We start from the raw sequence: 20,818 nt of genomic DNA, 5'->3' as shown, positions 1-20,818 counted from the left end.
GAAGATCCCCAAGGTCACACAGGAAAGTCAAGGAATCAGACTAACATTTGACTTCAAAAGTAATCTTGAGTGCTAGAAGGACAGGAAGCAATTCTTTCAACTTTCTCATGAAAATCATTCCAATTTAGAATGTAATCACTGACCCAGTTATGAATCAAGTATGAAAGTAGAATAAAAATTCTTAAAGATGAGGTTTATCCTTTTCACCCTTTTTAGGAAGAGTAGGAGAATGCGCTTCAGCAGCACAAGAGGGTAAACCAGGGAAAAGACCGAAATGGAGGTGGAGAAAGGCAATCTGAGGAAAGAAACCAGAAACGGGGAGGCCAAGGCGACAGTCTTACCGGGCCGCCCGTCCCGATCGGCGCAGAAGCACACAAGGCCCCGGCGGGAAGTGGTCCAGGACGGAACGTCGAGTCGATGCAGCCTGACCCGAGCATCCTGAGACTGAGCATTCACAGGTAGGCAGCTCCCAGGAGGGAGCGTGTGGGAGAAAATGAGGCCAGGTCCTGCCGGACAAAGTGTCTTTGTGATTTGTAGTTAGGTATCATTTCAAGAATTTATGAAAATTATTAGTCTTTATTACTTGGGAAAGGCCAATTATTCATGATGAAATCATCTGCCTCCTTTCAATAGACAGCTTCTGCTCGCTGCCTTTCCTGACTTCTCTGCCCCTCAAACCCTTGCTTCTAGGTGGGGCTCCGTGGCTCACCAAAGTGACACATCACTTTTGAGCCAAGAAGGTTACACCCTGTCCCCTGTTTTTCAAACCTTCTTACCTGAATGCAGGTAACTGTCCAACAGGAAGAGGATGTCAAGGTTATCAGATGGCAGAAATGATGACTCTTAGGGAAGCTGTCTGCTAGCCACCAGCCTGCACCTTAACCTGTTCAATGAAAGGAACACAGACTGCAGGAAGCTGTGGCCCCGCTGCTGTTACCGCTGGGCCAGCCGGCCCGATGGGGGCCAGCACTGCAGGCGAACTGGCTTTGGTCTCTGCCTGCCAGTCATGTAGTCTGGGAGGGATGGGGAAAAACAAAGACACAAAGAGCTGAACTAGGCCCGTTCACCAGATTTAGCCACAATTAAAGAAGAACAATTAGGAAAACTGACAAGTTTTCATGCAAATTGGGCTTATGCATTTAGGAGAGTAATTTTCTTAGCTGAGAAGGTCAGAGCAGGAAAAAGGTGCATAGCCAGTGGTGAGAAGAATCATTTTTGACCCCCACCCAAGATCTGATATTGACCATTATCCCATCTTCCCACAGCTGAGAGTTCTGGGATGACAGCCTAGGAATTAAAGGCAATCTCACTGCTCACATAAATATTAAAATTCCACAATGGGCCTTGAAAAACACACAGTAAGATCTCTCAATTTTCATGTGAAAATTAACATTTGAAAATATGTGTGTATGAAAATAAAAAGGATGGGCCCAGGTGGAAAAGACTAAGTGTCTGGACTTTCGGGTGTCTCATGGGGGGTTCGACAGAAGGTCTACTGATGAAACCGGAGAGGCCTCACATGCCCCGGAGGAGCTGAGTGGGAAATGGGGTATCCCAGCCCCCAAGGCAATGCCTACATGAACTAAAATGTAAGTTATTGTCTTCAGCTTTCAAACGGAGAAGTAGTATTGCAAATCTTTCAAAAAATGGGTGGATAAATCCACTTCTGAGACCTTACACTCTTGACCCCTGCCTCCTAATGACCTTTATTCTCTCTCTTCTAATGAGGTGACTTTGAAGAGCTGCTAGGACCCAGTTTCTTACCAAATTCAGGTCACATCAAAGTTTTAGTCAAATACCCAAGCATGATTTGTGCACTAAAGGTCTGGAGGAAGAGTACTGGGATATTTTCAGCCTGTGTAATTATTTCATATTTTGAGTACCCTTTATGTTATTTATAACAGGAACTCCCGAGCCTGATTCTGAATTTGGGATGAGCAGAATAAGTTTAATTAGAGCTAAAGCACCAACAATTACAAATGCATTTTTAAAAAAAGGCAGCACAGATTAGATTGCAAAGGAAACTAGATTGCTTGTAGGTTTATGTACACATTTAAAATTACCTAATGTTCAATAAAATTGGAATGTAGCTTGTTTCTATGTCACTGGCAAATCTTTACTCATAACCTAGCTTATTTTGGAGGCTGAGGTCAACCCAAGTCATGTGAGAGAGAGAAGAGAGTGCCTTTGGGTGACTGACAAACCACAGGGTTGGTCTAAGGTCAAGATGTTGCTATGGAAACAGGTGGACCTATAGAGAGCGCTGAGTAAAAGGTCTCCTGGAGAAGCCCAGGACCTTTTCTAAAATACTTAAAAAAGAAATTTCCTTTAAACATTGATTTTATTTAGCATCTAGTCTCTAAATCCATACCAAGGTTTTTAGAGAAATAACTTGTCATATTTTGATTGATGACGATTATTGACGCTTTCCTGTTATTGAGAGGTTCCACTAGGAGATTTTTTTCATTGCCTTGCCTCTTACTTCGGAAGTATGACCCACTTTATCATAACTTATTGGCCATCAAAACAGCATCTAGAACTTACCTTATAGAATTTTATGGCTTATTCCTAAATGTAAGGAAAGTTTTTTAAACACTAAGTCCATATTCTCCAGTGTTATACACCTTCCAGTACTACATGTCACTATTTTTTGTGTGTTATCTTCCCGTTCTCTTTTGAAAAATCTCATTGGTTCATTAAATTTTAAATCCTTACTGTTACATTCTCAGTACATTAAAACATAAAATTAGTCTTTCAAGATTTCGATATTATCATTCTATGTTTGAAAGTTGGTTGTAACTTAAACATTAAGGCAAGAGACACTGAGGCTGTCACTTGGGTCATTAAAAAAGCTACTTCCCTTGTATGACTTTTTGGAATAAACTGACAAAAGCAATCCAAATATTATAAACAGCACTTTAAAAAAAAATCAAGACACATTCTTAAGGCAAAAATTCTATGAGGAGAAAAACAAAGGTGGTATCTAGAAAATCAAATATGTCCATCTTTATGGAAATTTTAGAAATGGGGAGAGTAAAATATGTCTTAAACAGCAGATTAGTTAAGAATGTGTTGCTTTCAAGAATCTAACTTGATTAGTTTAGCCAAAAGGTCAACTTAGTTACTCACTTACCAACCTGAGACAGAGCCGCAGCTGGGCCTCAGGAGCGCTGGGGTGAGGGCTCGCCACTGACGGCCCCTCGCTTCCCCCTCCCCGTCACCATCTCCCCACGCCCCCTGGGTCCTTCTCGGGTGGGGACAGAAGAAGGGTGCGGGTAGTCCTCAACTTCTGCCCCAGGAAGGGTTTAAGATTAAACTTTGCTATTCATTAATTAAAAAAGTTAATTTCAAGGGAGGGTCTGTCTCAGACCATTTGGTGGGTTATAAGTAACAGAAATGTGTATCTCAGTCCAGGAGGTCAGAGTGCCCGCATGGGTGAGGAGGGTCTGGACTTCCCCGGGGTCCTCGCATGGCGGAAGGTGCTAGCGAGCTCTGCGGGGTCTCCTCAGAGGAGCGCCGACCCCATTCATGAGCGTCCGCTAATGGTCCCCCCCTAACATCATCACATCAGGTCTAGAATGTCGCTGCGTGGAGTTTCTGTCGGGCGGGGGGAGCATAAACACTTGGACCATAGGAAGGTCCCTACAGGCCAGCACGGGGCAGCTGCGCATCTCTGACCCCGCAGACGGTCCGACGACTCAGCACAGGGTCGGAGCTCAGCGCAGCAGGAGCGAGGGGCGCGCTGCTGGATCGCGGTTCATAGTAAGGGAAAAACCTTGTCCCGGAAAAGGGGGCTGCGGCCATGGCTAGAAAAAAGTCCCATTAGAATAATGGAGGACAAATCAAGATAATAACAATTAAAAATATTTACATAGAGTAATACCAAACATATATGTGAGAATTTGGAAACACATATTCAGTGTTATTGGGAAATAAGACTTTAGAAGATACTGAAGATTTGAATTTGAGGAAAAGTAAATCCATGGCAGATCATGAAATATCTGTTATCAAATTTTAGAATTTTCGTATCTTAACATTCAGACACGGGTGTATTTCTAATCCACAAAAAGGTACAAATTGACAATAGGTAGGTATTTTTGGGGAAGAGGCTGAAGCTGATGTTAAATGAAAAAAATAGGAAACAATCTGATGTTTAAAGTGAACTCTACCGAATAATTATGAGAATCCATTTGAATAATTTCTAACCTTCAGTAAATGAAGGAAATGTAACTACTTCAAGTACCCACTGACATTCCATTTCTTTGCTAAATGTGTCTTCAAAATGTGCCCTTATGTGTAGCTTGGATTGACAGATGGAAACATGCCCACAGACTATTCATTTTTACTCTCTTTGGTTGTCATCCTTTCCCCTTTTTTGCATATGAGTACATCACTAAAATTGCTGAGATAAATGGGGATAAGAGAGAAATACATCAAAGCTTGATGTGAATTGGAAGAAGATGGATTTTATAGAGTATGGAGACCGAGATGAGAAACTGAGAATTCAGTGCTGCATTGTTGAGAAAGTTTAAACGGATGGTTTTATTTCCACTCTACCTTAAGGAGACCAAAATTGTGAATTTCACTGATGTTTATGCTCTCTAGGCAATCGCTGTCCTGCTTAGAGTTGGTTCTTAGCTCTCTACTCTGAAAAGTCTCGGAAGCAGAGCAGCTACTGAACATGCTCTCCATGAGGCGCTGCTTCATGTGGAAAGATTGGTGGTAAATTTTAATATTGGCTACACGTGCCTGATGTGATGGACGGGTGTGACACAGGCGGTGATATCAGTAGGCTGCTGAGCAGTGGATGAGGTCACTCTTTCTGCGACTTTCTGGAGTGTTTTTGAAGCTTTGGTGAATCCAGACCAGTGTGTTTTAGTGTAAAGACTTATAAAATGTGGTTCTTTTTAAAAATGTTACAAAAAATTGTATGTATTTAAGGTGTACAACATGATGTTTTGATATACATATACATGGTGAGAATTATTCTAGGCAGTCTAATTAACATATACATCTCTTCATATGTAGTTACTTTTTTGTGTGTGATGAGAGGAGAGGTCCTAAAATTTATTCTCCCAGCAGATTTCCAGTATAAATACAGTATTCTCACCTACAGCCCTCGTGCTGTACATTAGATCCCTGGGCTTATTCGTCCTCCGTAGCTGCCACTCTGACCACCGTGCGGATCTGGGCGCTCTTTGTATGGCCCGGCCCCCATGTCCGAGGCAGGGGATGAGCTGTACAGTAATATGGCCTCGAGAGGGCTTCGATTTGTCAGGCCGTGGTTGATGGGGCCATAGTCCCGGCAGCACTGAGAAGCAGTTCAGACTTCCGTCTGATAAGGTTCAGAATGTCCTGGAAGCTGGAGAAGACAGACCCAGAAAGCACACGTTTGTAAAGCTGGTGACTGACTGGCTGACTTCTCAGAATATGGGAGGACTTAACGGGACTTGAGCGGCGTCCCTCAGTGACGCTGTAGGGTGGAAAGCCTTCACTGTACTTTGCTGCTCAAATTTCTGCACCCTCTCCTTTCCTGTTTATTTCAGTAAAGAATTGGTAAATCAGAGGGTGGTATGTTTCCCACCGTGTAAGGGCAATAGAAAGCTGACACTCATAACCTCCAGATAAACCAACCCTGTCTGTCCATGACTATTCAGATGTCAGAGTCACATAGAACGTAAAATGCTTTGAAGAAGCCCTTTCCTTTAGTGAGCACAGTGACCTCATAAAGAATTCTCACCCATGACTTCTGTGTCAGATCTTGAGGTTTTAAAAATGTTACCATCCAGTTTTTAAATCATATCAGATTTACAGTTGCTGGAGCAGCAGGACTGGATTTTCCAGACATAATGCAGTTTATCAAATTATTGGTCCATATTCTTTACATATTGTACTAGTTGACTTTAAAGTTTCTTTAGGCATTTGTGAAACATGCCTAATCAAGTTTCATCTGTTTGGGGGAGGCAGTTTGACATTTAAATCCATTTTATACAATGTATTGATATTCACATTGGATTATGTAGGATTTGAGAAGTTTATAACTCAATATTGTCCCAAATTCCCAAACAACAATATACTAAATATACACTCAAGTGCTGATAATTACTTCAATGTATTGAACATTCTCTTAAAAATAATTTGTCAATATTCACAGGACTCAAAAATATTTCCTTGAGCACACCTATTAAAGAGAACTTACATGTCTTTAAGGTGGGGTGGGCAGGGGACTGTTTTGGTGTATAGAAAATAGGTGGGTAGCATTTAACATGTCAGTTTGTCCACTGTGAGTTCTGCCTCGGATGAGGAACACCACAGACTTTATCACAAGTATAAGTATGTTCTCAAATACTTAACGATTATTAATTTCTAAAACTTTTTTGGAAACATCTGAACAGTTAAACATAATTAACAACCTCTTCAGCCTTCAATTATTAAGACATCCATTTCTGGCTGTATCAGAGTAGCTTATCCTATTAATAGACCAATCTATGACACTAAGACAAGAAAAGCTAAATTAAACAAGAAAATGGGGAAGTGGGAGGCCCAGGCCACAGAGAAGTGAGGTCCCCCTCACTGTGCTTTGCTCTCAGAATGCTTCCGCCATAGGCTGGGAGACAAGTAGAAGGCAGACACTGGGAGCTTGTGGGGTGTCCTGGCAAAAACTGTAATTGAGGAATAAAGAAATAAGTGAGGTCAAGGCCTCTCAATAAAAGGGGACCACAGAGAAGCGAATCCAACATTCTGTAGATATTTGCTAAATCCTGTGCTGTGTGGATATTAGAAATGGAAGGAGATGCCACGAAGCTTGCATGTTGACACTGAAGCAGAGACAGGCGTCCGCCCAGGTGAACCCCAACCAGGAGACAAGGGCGAAGAAACGTAAGCAAGCTGGCCATCGGGGGGCACGCCCAGGCCTCACCACAGTCCTCAGTCCTGCTGGGCTTCACTTCCCAGTGTCCCTGAGAGCTGCTCTAAGGGTCTGCCCGGAGTTTCCGTTGTAATCAGCGGTGAGGGCGAGTGTAGCTGGCTTGCTCTATCTTAGCAATTTCCAGAAACTTAGGTATTTTATCCTTAATAAAATACAAATCAATGTGACGACTACAAACACACATGGGGAGCCACTGCCTTCAGATACGGCGCCGTGTTGAACAGCTGAGAGACACTTCTGTATTTCAGAAAGCTCACCTCCCTTAATAATCTAAGGCGTCAGATTAAAATTTGTTTCTTTTTTTATTAGTAGTACAGGCAATTTGAACATCAGTTGGATTTTGGGCATCTCAGTGATATTTCAGTCAGTACAAATAGTTTTTTAATTCTAATTTCTCTAGTATTTGGACAAAAGTGATTTTGATGAAATGACTTTGAGAATTCAAGCAACAGCATCAAATATGTCCACCAAATATCCTTCAAGCTACCAACAAACCTTACACTTTAGGCACCATGCATTTATTTAACATGAAAACACAGCCAGGTTAAAAAAACACCAGTGTTACTGGCAGGAAAAAGTAGAATGGACCCACCAAGGCCTCTCATGCTGATTCCAAGCTTTCAGGGCTTGACCGGTAGAAGACACAAATGAAGGAAAACCTGCATGGTCTCGAGTGCCAACGGAGTAATTCCTTCTACATACTAAACTTTGGAGGTTTGCATTTGAGATAGTGTGGATAACAAAATCCTGGCACCTCACCTTCGTATGAGGCCTCATTGTCCCAGCAGCATCTCAGAAACTTCTGCACACTTTGGGGAGATGTTGATCAAAGGGCAGATAGGGGAGAAAATGGAAATGCACAAATATAGTTAAAAGAAAAGAGTCCCACTTTTGAACACCATCAAGATATGGACCTGCATATCAAAAGGGCCCCGTGAGTGAGAAGCGGGTAGAATGTCCAACTTCAACATCTTTTCTTTCGAAGTGTCTCCATGTAACTTACAAAGAATGTGACAGGAATTCAGGCTCAGGAACAAAACAGGGAAATCAGACTGGCCTCGGACTCCTCAGTACTAAAAACCTGAGGGTGGTGAGGCAACTCTTTCAGAATTCTGAGGGAAAAGAAAATCTGAGACCTTGGCTTTCTAGTATACAGCCTAGTCACCCTTTGTCTTGAACTCAGGAGGCATATATTCTGAGATGTGAAAGGAATCAGAAAAAATGCCACCCTCCATTAAATCATTTTAAAAAATAAATTTGTTTCTAAGTTATAGAAGTGACTTTTAATTCATCTTCAATCTTTCATCATAGCTTTAGTACAGTGGAGAAACACATGGAATTGTGGGCATATTTTCTTATGTTAGTGAAATTTATAGACTATGATAAAGTTTGTTTTCAATAGTTTTTGAACATCACAACTCGCATTGTTCGGTCCCCAAAATGATGTCGTGCTCATGGCTGACTACTTCCGCAAGGTGGCCGATAGCTGTTGCGTCTACTCATAATCACGGCAGATTTAATTACTCTCTGGAATAGGATTGATTTTTTTTTTTTTCTGAGAGGGCATCTCTCATATTTATTGACCAAATGGTTGTTAACAACAATAAAATTCTGTATAGGGGACTCAATGCACAATCATTAATCCACCCCAAGCCTAATTCTCGTCAGTCTCCAATCTTCTGAAGCATAACGAACAAGTTTTTACATGGTGAACAAATTCTTACATAGTGAATAAGTTCTTACATGGTGAACAGTACAAGGGCATTCATCACAGAAACTTTCGGTTTTGATCACGCATTATGACCTATATATAAACAATCAGGTCAAATATGAATACTCATTTGATTTTTATACTTGATTTATATGTGGATCCCACATTTCTCCCTTTATTATTATTATTATTTTTATTTTTAATAAAATGCTGAAGTGGTAGGTAGATGCAAGATAAAGGTAGAAAACATAGTTTAGTGTTATAAGAGAGCAAATGCAGATGATCAAGTGTGTGCCTGTAGACTATGTGTTAATCCAAGCTAGACAAGGGCATTAAAGCATCCATGGATGCAGAAGATTTCTCTCAAAACGGGGGGGGGGGGGTGAGGTTCTGAGCCTCACCACTGTTGATCCCCAATTTCTCACCTGATGGCCCCCTGTGACTGTGCCTGTCTTAGGTTGTTCCTCCCTTGAGTAATCTTACCCGTTTCTGGCTAACCAGTCATCTTCCGGGGCCATACAGGGAGATGTAAAGTTGGTAAGTGAGAGAGAAGCCATTTTGTTTGAAAAGGTAAGCTTTTTACTTCTTTGCAGATTTATGCCCTGTGGCTTCTATGCCCAGCATTTGTCTTGAGGTATCTTTACCACTTGGAGGAATTATGATACTTGGTAAATTCGATATGAGGCATGAATTCTATTTAAGGGTTGTAATTAGGAAGGAAGAAGAAAAGCTATAGAGGTAGCAGATGGAAGAAAACATGGGAGGATTGATTATTTCTTTGACATATCTTCTTGTAGAGTAACTTAAGCATGTATAGGTTTTAACTACTAATTAAATTGCACACACACATTAACATAATAGGAATACAGTTACATAACCAAAGCAGATCTATAATTACCAGCCATCTCCAGTGAAGCCAAGAAAACCAGTTAGGCACCCTAGGCATTTGTGAAAATTTGTCTATAATATGATGGATATTGTCCAACTGTACTTGAACAGTCTGAGAGAAATCAGACAAATTAAAACAACCCATTTCTGGGAACTGTTCACATCCTATATGTTCTTTTAACAGTAGATAGTCTGTAGTTGTAAGATTTTGGAGTGCTACAACTTGCACTTCTCCTAATTCTTGGTTGAGTTCCAACAGTATAGATCCAGTCAAATTTGTTGTTTTACTGTATGCACAGGCCAGCTTAGATATCCCCTTCTTCATTCCAATGGCAAGTCCAGGAACCGGTGGGATGGATGCAGCTACATCTGCAGCATCGCCTGGATCTTTCTTGAGATTTTTTGATGATCATCTTCTGGTATGACTCTTCCAGAGAGTGCTGATGTTGGAAGTTCTTCTTCATATTGTATCTTAGTTCATTTTCTGGGTAGCCAAATTAGGCTTTGATCCTCTGTATAAACACAAACAGACCCTTTGCTCTCACTTTGATATGCCCTTTATACCATTGTGTAGAACTCATTGGAGGTCACCACACAGGAACTGCTTTTTTTTTTGTTATCATTAATCTACACTTACATGACGAATATTATGTTTACTAGGCTCTCCCCTATACCAGGTCCCCCCTATAAACCCCTTTACAGTCACTGTCAATCAGCATAGCAAAATGTTGTAGAATCACTACTTGTCTTCTCTGTGTTGTACAGCCCTCCCCTTTCTCCCAACCCCCCATGCATGCTAATCTTAATACCCCCCTTTTTCTTCCCCCCCCTTATCCCTCCCTACCCACCCATCCTCCCCACCCACCCATCCTCCCCAGTCCCTTTCCCTTTGGTACCTGTTAGTCCATTCTTGAGTTCTGTGATTCTGCTGCTGTTTTGTTCCTTCAGTTTTTCCTTTGTTCTTATACTCCACAGATGAGTGAAATCATTTGGTATTTCTCTTTCTCTGCTTGGCTTATTTCGCTGAGCATAATACCCTCCATCTCCATCCATGTTGCTGCAAATGGTAGGATTTGCCCTCTTCTTATGGCTGAGTAGTATTCCATTGTGTATATGTACCACATCTTCTTTATCCATTCATCTATCGATGGACATTTAGGTTGCTTCCAATTCTTGGCTATTGTAAACAGTGCTGTGATAAACATAGGCGTGCATCTGTCTTTCTCAAACTTGATTTCTGCGTTCTTAGGGTAAATTCCTAGGAGTGGAATTCCTGGGTCAAATGGGAAGTCTGTTTTGAGCACTTTGATGTACCTCCATACTGCTTTCCACAATGGTTGAACTAATTTACATTCCCACAGGCAGTGTAGGAGGGTTCCCCTTTCTCCACAGTCTCGCCAACATTTGTTGTTGTTTGTCTTTTGGATGGAAGCCATCCTTACTGGTGTGAGGTGATAGCTCATTGTGGTTTTAATTTGCATTTCTCTGATGACAAGCGATGTGGAGAATCTTTTCATGTGTCTGTTGGCCATCTGTATTTCTTTTTTAGAGAACTGTCTGTTCAGTTCCTCTGCCCATTTTTAATTGGGTTATTTGTTTTTTGTTTGTTGAGGCATGTGAGCTCTTTATATATTCTGGACGTCAAGCCTTTATCGGATCTGTCATTTTCAAATATATTCTCCCATACTGTAGGGTTCCTTTTTGTTCTATTGATGGTGTCTTTTGCTGTACAGAAGCTTTTAAGCTTAATATAGTCCCACTTGTTCATTTTTGCTGTTGTTTTCCTTGCCCAGGGAAATATGTTCAAGAGGAGGTCACTCATGTTTATGTCTAAAAGGTTTTTGCCTATGTTTTTTTCTAAGAATTTTGTGGTTTCATGACTTACATTCAGTTCTTTGATCCATTTTGAATTTACTTTTGTGTATGGGGTTAGACAATGGTCCAGTTTCATTCTCCTACATGTAGCTGTCCAGTTTTGCCAACACCATCTGTTGAAGAGACTGTCATTTCCCCATTGTATGTCCATGGCTCCTTTATCAAATATTAATTGACCATATATGTTTGGGTTCATGTCTGGAGTCTCTAATCTGTTCCACTGGTCTGTGGCTCTGTTCTTGTGCCAGTACCAAATTGTCTTGATTACTATGGCTTTGTAGTAGAGCTTGAAGTTGGGGAGTGAGATCCCCCCTACTTTATTCTTCTTTTTCAGGATTGCTTTGGCTATTCGGGGTCTTTGGTGTTTCCATATGAATTTTTGAATTATTTGCTCCAGTTCATTGAAGAATGTTGCTGGTAATTTGATAGGGATTGCATCTACTCTGTATATTGCTTTGGGCAGAATGGCCATTTTGATGATATTAACTCTTCCTAGCCATGAGCATGGGATGAGTTTCCATTTGTTAGTGTCCCCTTTAATTTCTCTTAAGAGTGACTTGTAGTTTTCAGGGTATAGGTCTTTCACTTCTTTGCTTAGGTTTATTCCTAGGTATTTTATTCTTTTTGATGCATTTGTGAATGGAATTGTTTTTCTGATTTCTCTTTCTATTGGCTCATTGTTAGTGTATAGGAAAGCTACAGATTTCTGTGTGTTAATTTTGTATCCTGCAACTTTGCTGTATTCCGATATCAGTTCTAATAGTTTTGGAGTGGAGTCTTTAGGGTTTTTTATGTACAATATCATATCATCTGCAAATAGTGACAGTTTAACTTCTTCTTTACCAATCTGGATTTCCTTGTATTTCTTTGTTTTGTCTGATTGCCATGGCTAGGACCTCCAGTACTATGTTAAATAACAGTGGGGAGAGTGGGCATCCCTGTCTAGTTCCCGATCTCAGAGGAAATGCTTTCAGCTTCTTGCTGTTCAGTATAATGTTGGCTGTGGGTTTATCATATATGGCCTTTATTATGTTGAGGCATTTGCCCTCTATTCCCATTTTGCTGAGAGTTTTTATCATGAATGGATGTTGAATTTTGTCAAATGCTTTTTCAGCATCTATGGAGATGATCATGTGGTTTTTGTCTTTCTTTTTGTTGATGTGGTGGATGATGTTGATGGATTTTCGAATGTTGTACCATCCTTGCATCCCTGGGATGAATCCCACTTGTTCATGGTGTATGATCCTTTTGATATGCTGTTGAATTCTGTTTGCTAATATTTTATTGAGTATTTTTGCATCTACATTCATCAGGGATATTGGTCTGTAATTTTCTTTTTTGGTGGGGTCTTTGCCTGGTTTTGGTATTAGGGTGATGTTGGCTTCATAGAATGAGTTTGGGAGTATTCCCTCTTCTTCTATTTTTTGGAACACTTTTAGGAGAATGGGTATTATGTCTTCTCTGTGTGCCTGATAAAATTCCGAGGTAAATCCATCAGCCCCGGGGTTTTGTTCTTGGGTAGTTTTTTGATTACCATTTCAATTTCTTTGCTTGTAATTGGTTTGTTTAACTTTTGTGTTTCTTACTTGGTCAGTCTTGGAAGATTGTATTTTTCTAGCAAGTTGTCCATTTCTTCTAGGTTTTCCAGCTTGTTGGCATATAGGTTTTCATAGTAGTCTTTAATAATTCTTTGTATTTCTGTGGAGTCTGTCGTGATTTTTCCGTTCTCATTTCTGATTCTGTTGATTTGTGTTGATTCTCTTTTTCTCTTAATAAGTTTGGCTAGAGGCTTATCTATTTTGTTTATTTTCTCAAAGAACCAGCTCTTGGTTTTGTTGATTTTTGCTATTGTTTTATTCTTCTCAATTTTGTTTATTTCTTCTCTGATCTTTATTATGTCCCTCCTTCTGCTGACTTTAGGCCTCATTTGTTCTTCTTTTTCCAGTTTCGATAATTGTGATGTTAGACTATTCATTTGGGATTGTTCTTCCTTCTTCAAGTGTGCCTGGATCGCTATATACTTTCTTCTTAAGACTGCTTTCGCTGCGTCCCACAGAAGTTGGGGCTTTGTGTTGTTGTTGTCATTTGTTTCTATATATTCCTTGATCTCTATTTTGATTTGTTCATTGATCCATTGATTATTTAGAAGCATGTTGTTAAGCCTCCATGTGTTTGTGAGCCTTTTTGTTTTCTTTGTAGAATTTATTTCTAGTTTTATACCTTTGTGGTCTGAAAAGTTGGTTGGTAGAATTTCAATATTTTGGAATTTACTGAGGCTCTTTTTGTGGGCTAGTATGTGGTCTATTCTGGAGAATGTTCCATGTGCACTTGAGAAGAATGTATATCCTGTTGCTTTTGGATGTAGAGTTCTATAGATGTCTATTAGGTCCATCTGTTCTAGTGTGTTGTTCAGTGCCTCTGTGTCCTTACTGATTTTCTGCCCGGTGTATCTATCCTTTGGGGTGAGTGGTGTGTTGAAGTCTCCTAAAATGAATGCATTGCAGTCTATTTTCCTCAATAGGATTGATTTTTAAGCATTTACTTAAAAAGTGACTATGTCAGGGAATTAACAGACATATTAGCATTTTGATGTGGAAATCATTTCTGTTCTTTGTTTCCACCCATTGTTTCCAAGTGATTATTCTGTCACACTGAAGAGAGTTTTCCTGAGAAAAAAAACAAAAGCCTTCTGATTGGGTCAGGTTTACATTACGCCTATCACTTACATGCCTTCAAACTGAGCAGAGAGACGGCAATCTCTGTGTGTGGGAAGGCGGTGGCAGAAGAGCGGAGTGTGCACAGAGAGAACATTCATTTTTAATTCTGGTGCAGGGGCACAGGTGGGGGTGCCCCACATAGAGTCACTTCTAGTCTTTGCTTAAACACAGGATGGTTTGATGATCCTGTACTGCGGCTTCCATTCCCTCTGGGAAGAGAGAATGGAGAAAGAAAAGAAAATAGAGTTTATTCTTTTATTTTCAGCAAAATCCAAACACATACTTGACTGAAAACAGGAGAAGTTATTGTCTCACTTCCAAGTGACCACTGTCATTCACGTATGTAGATCAGGAAATGCGGGACTGCACTCGCCATGAATATTTTAAAGTTTCAGGGTAGCGCAGGGAGAGAAAGCCTTATCTGGCATGCAAGTGGCAATATCCATTTGAGGGACAATATCCATTTGTGTCATCCTTTTCGTGTGTGAATTGTTTCTAATTTCTTCAACAGTGTGATGTATCTCATCTTTCATGGTTCCCCCGGTGAAAGCTCACAACACTCAGTAAGATATTTTCTTCAACCTTCCTTCACTGCAATTGTACTTGTAAGTGATAAAGTCCATTCACATTAAGTAACTTCAGTGTATTAAGTTCCCAAAAATCTAATATGAATTTAGAAAAACATAGCAACTTTAGTACAAAGATAGGTAATGGAATATGTTGCTGGGATTCAGTTTAGTGGAAAATGAAGGCAGTTACTGTTGCATAAGGGGGTAACTACAGAAGGTTTTGTGGCAAGTAAAATAAAGGGCATGCTGAACATTTAAATTCCTGTGTGAAGATCTAGGCCCATTCCCCAAGAAAGTGATGAAAAAGTATAAAGCTTGTCACATGAAAATGCTTCAAAAATAATCTGAAGTAATATTCTGCCAATGTAATTAAATATTCTGAGCCCAAATCCTTCCAGCTCTGGAAAAGATGGTGTAAATATAAATATAGTATATATATATATATGTTCTGTGCTCTCTCTCTCTGTATGTGTGTGTATATATATATATATGTATACACACATATGTACATATATTTATGTATATACACATATATATGTAATATATGTACATATACATATACATGTGTATATGTATGTAAGATATATGTATATATGTAAATCTGATAGCAATTTCTATAGACAGTTATGTAACTTTGATTTAAATAAGTGGTCCACTGGATTGATTTCATGTACCTGGAACGATTTCAGGATATGTTAGGTGTCAACCATATATCAGATATTATTATTCTCTTTAAAATAATTACAATCTAACTGGAGAAAGAAATTAAAAATATACATATTAAGAGCTAAAGAGCAGCACTGTTTTCAATGAAGAATTAAGGTAATGGTTAAGAGATGCCATTTCATTAAAATCAGTTACACATATGATAACTATTACAGAAGAATTCAGAGGATGAAAAGATATCTTCTGTTGAAGAAAGACTATCCTGAAGAGGTGGGGCTAAAAATGAATCCTGTGGAAATTTTGTTGGAAATGAGAGCAGAGAAAGTGTTCTAAGTAAATATAATATTAAAAACTAGCCTTCATGGGAGTGATGTCAGAGTAAAGACCTCTGAAAACCCTTTCCTCTGTAAAAGAAATAAGAACATTGGCAAAAATTATCAGAATTAAAAATGGTCACACTTTTTCAAAACTCTAGGAATTAAGCAAAAAGTTACAGTGATCCAGGGAGTGTTTACTCCAGAAGAGAGGTTAGATCAGAGTAAGAACAGGGAGCTCTGTGGTGTTTGAACTCGTCCTCTGTCATCGCCACTCCCCACCCAGCCCCTGGCCTGAGCTCCGCAGCCCCCGTGACGACCGCACGGCAGCCGCTGCAGGAGGCAGATGATGGAGACTCTTCAGAGCTCCATTCCCAGAAAGTTGGACAAGATTGCCCTTATTTGACGGGATTTACAGCTTGCCCAGTGTTAACAGCTTTTTCCTCCAGAGTGTTGGTAAAATCAAACAGCAGCAGTGGTTTAATATTGTGGCTTCCTGAGGCAGTGGATAGCATTTACCATAAACAATGGACAAAAATAAAAAGCTTAAAAGGAAAAGCTTGAGAATGAAATCTCCATGAGAAGCTGGAAAAGCTCTGACATATTTCCGGCCGTCTAGAAGGCCACGTGCATGTGTGTGTGTATTCCTGGGCTTCTGCTCTGGGAAGGCCTGGGAGGGTGCTAAGCTCTCACCTCTGGCTGACCTTGAGAGCATGGGGGTCGGGTGCAACTGTGAGGTAAAGGCCGAGGCGGAGTTGTGAACTGTGGCCTGAGTACTGATGGTGTGCACCAACACACAGGAGGAACCCTTGGCAAAGACCAGAAGACTTCCTAGTTTCAGGCACATAAGGAACCTCTGTCCAGTCACTAGCTGACCAGTATGCTAACTGAGCAGAAACTCCGGTGCCCATATGCCATTCTACATTCAAAAAAATCAACTCATAGTGGATTAAAGACCTTTGCGCTGGAGCTATGACTGTAAAACTCATGGAAGCAAACAGGCATGAATCACTGTGACCGATCAGAGAGCCTCCCTACACTATGTGACATATTCTTTGAGCTTGTGCTGAATATATGGTAGTCATAGAATATATGAAAGAGTTAGTGCCATTTTTCCATACTATACCTGATAACCCACTTGCAGTTTTTTTTCTTCCTGTTCTCTTGACCTTGAATGTTGCAGATTTAAAGTCTGAGTAACAGCTGTTTCACTGAACTGGAAGTTGGGATGCTGCAGTGCCATTTTGGGTTCCTGACACTGCATACCCTGAAAAGGCCATGCTGGCTATGGTGAGTGACTTTCATTAGGGCTCAGTGTGGTCGCTGCTGCACAGTGAGGCAGAGAAATTTGTCTAGATCTCAGGGAACTCTTGGTGTGTCTCCTAATACTGCCATATCCAGGGTAAAGTTAGCAGAAGAACACAGAAATCCCATAGGGTCAGGAAGACCCCCGAAAGCCATAGTCAGGAAAACGAAGGTTTAGATCTCTCTCTCTTTGTATTTCTCCTTTTTGTTTGGCAGACCCTTTTACTTTCTTTGCTGGATTCTTTTCATGTTCCTGAGGTGCATGTATCTGAGCAATAAATCATCTATTTAGACCTCTTGTTTTTCCACTGTAAACTGATTTCTGAATTATCTCTGAGGTTTTAGATGCCATCTATACTGATGACTCCAAATTTTGTATCTTCAGCAAGGCCATCTCTGGAGTTCAGATTATATATCAATATCAATATGATATATTATATCAATATCTCCAGTTGACCAGCTGATTTCTAAATATCCAATGGGATTCAAAGAACAAACTCAAAACCCTGCTCTTCATTTTATTCTGATGGGCTTCTTCATCATAGTCAATGGAAACCCCATTCTTCCAGTAGGCTGGACCCCAAATCTTGGAGTCATTGTTGACTTCCCTCTTTCTGTCACATACACACCTAAATCATCTTCCAAGCCCATCAGCAATGCTTCCAAAATACACCGAAACTCAGTCATTTCATTCCTCTTACTTGGGTTATTGAGTAGCCTTCTAGTCGTTGCTTGTGCTTCTATCCTTTATTAACCGCGTGTTTCTGTATTTTGGCAGCTGGGGTCTGGCTGACCCTGCAGAGATCGCCCCTCCCAGGGCCAGAGGCTGTACTGGCCCGTAAACACTGCTTTCATGAGCTGACCAACCAACCCAAGCCCAAACCCCCAGCCTCCTCCTCTATGGGCTCTTATGCTCCAGACATGATCTCCCTGCCCGGATCACCCGTGGGCCGCCTACTGGACAGCTAGAGAGCCCCTGAAAACCCTGCGGGCGTCATTCAGCCTAGCTGCCCACAGCCCGTGCACCCTGCGTGGCTTTGCCTTTCTCAGAGGCACCACACGGACACTCTCGCCCTGTTCCCCCCAGCTCCCTCCGCCTCCCGAGCAGCCCGGGCTGCCCCGTGGGCTCTCCGTGGCATGGCACGTCCCTTCCCCTTGGGAACCATCCTTTCAGTGGCTGTCGTCCCCTGATCTGTTGGCCTCATAATACAACACACATTTAAAACCCGTCCTTGACATCCATCCCTCTCCCACGGCTGATCTACAGTCAGCAGCCGGGTGAGCCTTGAATAATGTCAGGCCACGTCCTTTCTCCTTTAAATGTCTCCCAGCAGCTTCCCGTTTCTCCTGCCTCCCGCGAGACACGGCGGATGCTGCTCCTCCCGCCTGTCTGTCATCCCCCCGCCTCACTGTTCTTCCTGCTCTCCCTTAACCAGCCGAGCTGCCGGCCCCGCCTCTCTGCCTCGAGGGCTGTTCTCCTTATCCACACGCTTCCCTTCCTCATTTCTTTTGCTTGTTAGAGAGATGTTCTCTGTCCTCTATGTATAAAATAGACCCTGCATCTTCCTTTCTATCAGTTTAACTTCATTTTTCTGTTTCCTTTTCCTTTTTTTTTCTTTTGGTATCATTAATATATAATCACATGAGCAACATTGTGGTTACTAGACTCCCCCCATCACCAAGTCCCCCCCAACATACTCCATCACAGCCACTGTCCTTCAGCATAGTAAGATGCTATAGAGTCACTACTTGTCCTCTCTGTATATACTGCCTTCCCTGTGCCCCCCACCACCCATGTTGTGTGTGCTAATTGTAATGCCCCTTTCCCCCCTTCTCCCTCCCTTCCCATCCACCCTCCCCAGTCCCTTTCCCTTTGGTAACTTGGTCCATTCTTGGGTTCTGTGATTCTGCTGCTGTTTTGTTCCTTCAGTGTTTGTTTTGTTCTTATGCTCCACAGATGAGTGAAATCATTTGGCACTTGTCTTTCTCCGCTTGGCTTATTTCACTGAGCATAATACCCTCCAGCTCCATTCATGTTGTTGCAAATGGTAGGATTTGTTTTCTTCTTATGGCTGAACAGTATTCCATTGTGTGTATGTACCACATCTTCTTTATCCATTCATCTACTGATGGACACTTAGTTGCTTCCATGTCTTGGCTATTGTAAATAGTGCTGCGATAAACATAGGGGTGCATATGTCTTTTTCAAATTGGGCTCCTGCATTCTTAGGGTAAATTCCTGGGAGTGGAGTTCCTGGGTCGAATGGTATTTCTATTTTGAGTTTTTTGAGGAACCTCCATATTGTTTTCCACAATGGTTGAAGGAATTTACATTCCCACCAGCAGTGTAGGAGGGTTCCCCTTTCTCCGCATCCTCGCCAGCATTTACTATTCTTTTCTGTGCTGGCCGTCCGAACTGGTGTGAGGTGATACCTCACTGTGGTTTTAATTTGCATTTCCCTGATGATTAGCGATGTGGAGCATCTTTTCACATCCCTGTTGGCCGTCTGAATTTCTTCTTTGGAGCAGTGTCTGTTCATATCTTCCACCTATTTTTTAATAGGGTTATTTGCTTTTTGGGTGTTGAGGCATGTGAGTTCTTTATATATTTTGGATGTTAACCCCTTGTTGGATATGTCATTTATGAATATATTCTCCCATACTGTAGGATGCCTTTTTGTTCTGCTCATGTTGTCCTTTGCTGTACAGAAGTTTTTCAGCATGATGTAGTCCCACTTGTTCATTTTGATTTGGTTTCCCTTGCCCGAGGAGATGCGTTCAGGAAAAAGTTGCTCATGTTTATATTGAAGAGATTTTTGCCTATGTTTTCTTCTAAAAGTTTTATGGTTTCATGACTTACATTCAGGTCTTTGAATTTACTTTTGTGTATGAGGTTAGACAATAATCCAGTTTTATTCTCTTGCATGTAACTGTCCAGTTTTGCCAACACCAGTTGTTAGAGAGGCTGTCATTTCCCCATTGTATGTCCGTGGATCCTTTATCATATGTTAATTGACCATGTATGCTTGGGTTTATATCTGGGCTCTCTAGTCTGTTCTGTTGGACTATGGGTCTGTTCTTGTGCCAGTACCAAATTTTCTTGATTACTGTGGCTTTGTAGTAGAGCTTGAAGTCGGGGAGCATAATCCCCCCGGCTTTATTCTTCCTTCTCAGGATTGCTTTGGCTATTCAGGGTCTTTTGTGGTTCCATATGAATTTTAGAACTATTTGCTCCAGTTCGTTGAAGACTGCTGTTGGTATTTTGATAGGAATTGCATTGAATCTATAGATTGCTTTAGGCAGGATGGCCATTTTGACAATATTAATTCTTCCTAGCCAGGAGAATGGGATGTGTTTCCATTTATTGGTATCTTCTTTAATTTCTCTCCTGAGTGTCTTGTAGTTTTCAGAGTATAGTTCTTTCACGTACTTGGTTAGGTTTATTCCTAGGTATTTTATTATTTTTGATGCAATTGTGAATGGAATTGTTTTCTTGATTTCTCTTTCTGCTAGTTCATCGTCAGTGTATAGGAATGCCACAGATTCTGTGTATTAATTTTGTATCAACTTTGCTGAATTCAGATATTGATATAACAGTTTGGGAGTGGTTTCTTTAGGGTCTTTATGTAAATATTATGTCATCTGGTTTCCTTTCTCTTCTTAGCACTGATAACAAGCATCAGACTATCTTCTTGATCATTGTTACCACCATTACTGTTATCACTATTGTTATATTGCTTACCTCTCCCCACTTGAGTGAAGGTTCCCAGATGTAGGGGCTTTGTTTCTTTCACTGCTATCTTCACAGGCTTATCACAGGCCCTGCTACAGGGTGGGCAGCCACA

The 20,818-nt window shown here is 41.0% G+C and overlaps 1 long non-coding RNA gene across 1 annotated transcript in view; it reads left to right on the top strand.

Annotated features, from left to right (window-relative positions):
* Positions 1-20,818, top strand: part of LOC108403567 (uncharacterized) — a 51,422-nt gene that overhangs the window by 26,500 nt on the left and 4,104 nt on the right. The window contains exons 4-5 of the long non-coding RNA XR_005057958.2: positions 217-458; positions 16,852-16,958. This is a non-coding gene — a long non-coding RNA (uncharacterized lncRNA). The remainder of the gene's footprint in view (positions 1-216; positions 459-16,851; positions 16,959-20,818) is intronic.

Source organism: Manis javanica, chromosome 16, assembly GCF_040802235.1.
Source record: "Manis javanica isolate MJ-LG chromosome 16, MJ_LKY, whole genome shotgun sequence".
Taxonomy (NCBI): domain Eukaryota; kingdom Metazoa; phylum Chordata; class Mammalia; order Pholidota; family Manidae; genus Manis; species Manis javanica.
Note: the sequence above shows the minus strand (reverse complement) of the source record. Positions and strands in the feature narration are given on the sequence as shown.